The sequence below is a fragment of the Arachis duranensis genome, chromosome 9, assembly GCF_000817695.3.
Source record: "Arachis duranensis cultivar V14167 chromosome 9, aradu.V14167.gnm2.J7QH, whole genome shotgun sequence".
NCBI classification, from domain to species: Eukaryota; Viridiplantae; Streptophyta; class Magnoliopsida; order Fabales; family Fabaceae; genus Arachis; species Arachis duranensis.
Window position 1 is genome coordinate 67,927,838 of NC_029780.3, and position 3,192 is coordinate 67,931,029.

Consider the following 3,192-nt stretch of genomic DNA (forward strand, 5'->3'; position numbering starts at 1 on the left):
AATGCTTTTACCACACCAAACTTAGAAGGTTTGCTCGTCCTCGAGCAAAAGAGGAAAGAAAAGAGTAGAAGAAGAAGAAATAGAGGAGATGGAGGAGGCTTTTGTGGTTCGGCTGAGGGGGAAAAGTAGTGTTTAGGTTGTGTGAAAATGAAGGAGTGAAGAAGGGTTTATATAGGGGTGGAGAGAGGGGTAGGGTTCGGCCATTATGGGTGGGTTTGGGAGGGAAAGTGGTTTGAATTTGGATGGTGGGGTTTGTGGGGTTTTATGAAGGATGGATGTGAGTGGTGAAGAGAATGGTGGGATTTGATAGGTGAGGGTTTTTTTTTTTCGGGAAGAGGTATTGATGTGATTGGTGAATGGGTGAAGAAGAGAGAGAGTGGTGGGGTAGGTGGGGATCCTATGGGGTCCACAGATCCTGAGGTGTCAAGGATAGATCATCCCTTCACCAAGTGGCGTGCAAAACGCCCTTTCTGCCAATCCTGGCGTAAAACGCCGAGCTGCTGCCCTTTTCTGGCATTAAACGCCAGTTTCTTGCCCATTCCTGGCATTAAACGCCAGTCTGGTGCCCCTTTCTGGCGTTAAACGCCCAGAATGGTGCCAGACTGGGCGTTAAATGCCCATTTGCTGCCCTTTCTGGCGTTTAAACGCCAGCAAGTTTTTCCTCTAGGGTGTGCTATTTTTCATTCTGTTTTTCATTCTATTTTTGCTTTTTCAATTGTTTTTGTGACTTCATATGATCATCAACCTATAGAAAACATAAAATAACAGTGGAAAATAGATAAATATAACATTGGGTTGCCTCCCAACAAGCGCTTCTTTAATGTCAGTAGCTTGACAGTGGGCTCTCATGGAGCCTCACAGATGTTCAGAGCAATGTTGGAACCTCCCAACACCAAACTTAGAGTTTGACTGTGGGGGCTCTGTTTGACTCTGTTTTGAGAGAAGCTCTTCATGCTTCCTCTCCATGGTTATAGAGGGATATCCTTGAGCCTTAAACACAAGGGATTCTTCATTCACTTGAATGATCAATTCTCCTCTGTCAACATCAATCACAACCTTTGCTGTGGCTAGGAAGGGTCTGCCAAGAATGATGGATTCATCCATGCACTTCCCAGTCTCTAGGACTATGAAATCAGCAGGGATGTAATGGTCTTCAATCTTTACCAGAACATCCTCTACAAGTCCATAAGCTTGTTTTCTTGAATTGTCTGCCCTCTCTAGTGAGATTCTTGCAGCTTGTACCTCAAAGATCCCTAGCTTCTCCATTACAAAGAGAGGCATGAGGTTTATGCTTGACCCTAGGTCACACAGAGCCTTCTCGAAGGTCATGGTGCCTAATGTACAAGGTATTGAGAACTTCCCAGGGTCCTGTCTATTTTGAGGTAATCTCTGCCTAGTCAAGTCATCCAGTTCTTTGGTGAGCAAAGACAGTTCATCCTCCCAAGTCTCATTACCAAATAACTTGTCATTTAGCTTCATGATTTCTCCAAGGTACTTAGCAACTTTCTCTTCAGTGACATCTTCGTCCTCTTCAGAGGAAGAATACTCATCAAAGCTCATGAATGGCAGAAGTAAATCCAATGGGATCTCTATGGTCTTAGTGTGAGCCTCAGATTCCCATGGTTCCTCATTAGGGAACTCATTGGAGGCCAGTGGATGTCCATTGAGGTCTTCCTCAGTGGCGATCACTGCCTCTTCCTCCTCTCCAAATTCGGCCATGTTGATGGCCTTACACTCTCCTTTTGAATTCTCTTCTGTATTGCTTGGAAGAGTACTAGGAGGGAGTTCAGTAACTTTCTTACTCAGCTGACCCACTTGTGCCTCCAAATTTCTAATGGAGGACCTTGTTTCAGTCATGAAACTTTGAGTGGTTTTGATTAGATCAGAGACCATGGTTGATAAGTCAGAGTGGCTTTGCTTAGAATTCTCTATCTATTGCTGAGAAGATGATGGAAAAGGCTTGCCATTGCTAAACCTGTTTCTTCCACCATTATTGTTGTTGAAACCTTGTTGAGCCCTCTGTTGATCCTTCCATGAGAGATTTGGATGATTTCTCCATGAAGGATTATAGGTGTTTCCATAGGGTTCTCCCATGTAATTCACCTCTTCCATTGATGGGTTCTCAAGATCATAAGCTTCTTTTTAAGATGAAGCGTCCTTAGTACAGCCTGGTGCAGCTTGCATTTCAGACAGACTTTGAGAAATCATATTGACTTGCTGAGTCAATATTTTGTTCTAAGCCAATATGGCATTCAGAGTATCAATCTCAAGAACTCCTTTCTTCTAATTTGTCCCAATGTTCATAGGATTCCTTTCAGAAGTGTACATGAATTTGTTATTTACAACCATTTTAATGAGTTCTTGAGCTTCTGCAGGCATCTTCTTCAGATGAAGAGATCCTTCAGCAGAGCTGTCCAATGACATCTTGGACAGTTCAGACAGACCATTATAGAAGATACCTATGATGCTCCATTCAGAAAGCATGTCAGGAGGACACTTTCTGATCAATTATTTGTATCTTTCCCAATTTTTATAGAGGGATTCACCTTCCTTCTGTCTGAAGGTTTGGACTTCCACTCTAAGCTTACTCAATTTTTGAGGTGGAAAGAACTTTACCAATAAGGCATTGACTAGCTTTTCCAAAGAGTTCAGGCTTTCTTTAGATTGTGAGTCCAACCATATCCTAGCTCCTCTACAGAGAGTAGTGCTTTAGCTTCTCTTAGCTTTCGCTTCAAGGTCCTTTCAGGTTCAGGGTCAGCCTCAACAAGAATGCTTTTGTCTTTGCTCCTGCTCATATAAAAGAGAAGAGAACAAGAAAATATTGAATCCTCTATGTCATAGTATAGAGATTCCTTGAGATGTCAGAGGAAAAGAAGAATAGAAGGAGGAGGTAGAAGAAGAAGAATTCGAACTTATCGAGAGAGATAGAGTTCGAATTGTTGATAGTGGAGGAGTGTTAGTCCTTAAATAGAAGGATGTGAGAAGAGGGGAAGAATTTTTGAAAATAAATTAAAAGATTTTGAAGAAATTTTGAAACATTGAAGAATGATTTTCAAAAATTAAAGCTGGGAAAGAAATAAAGTGATTTTTGAAAAATATTTTGAAATTAGAAATAAAAAAGATTGAAAATTATTTGGAAAAAGATGTGATTAAGAAGATATGATTGAAGAGTTATGGTTTTAAAAAGATATG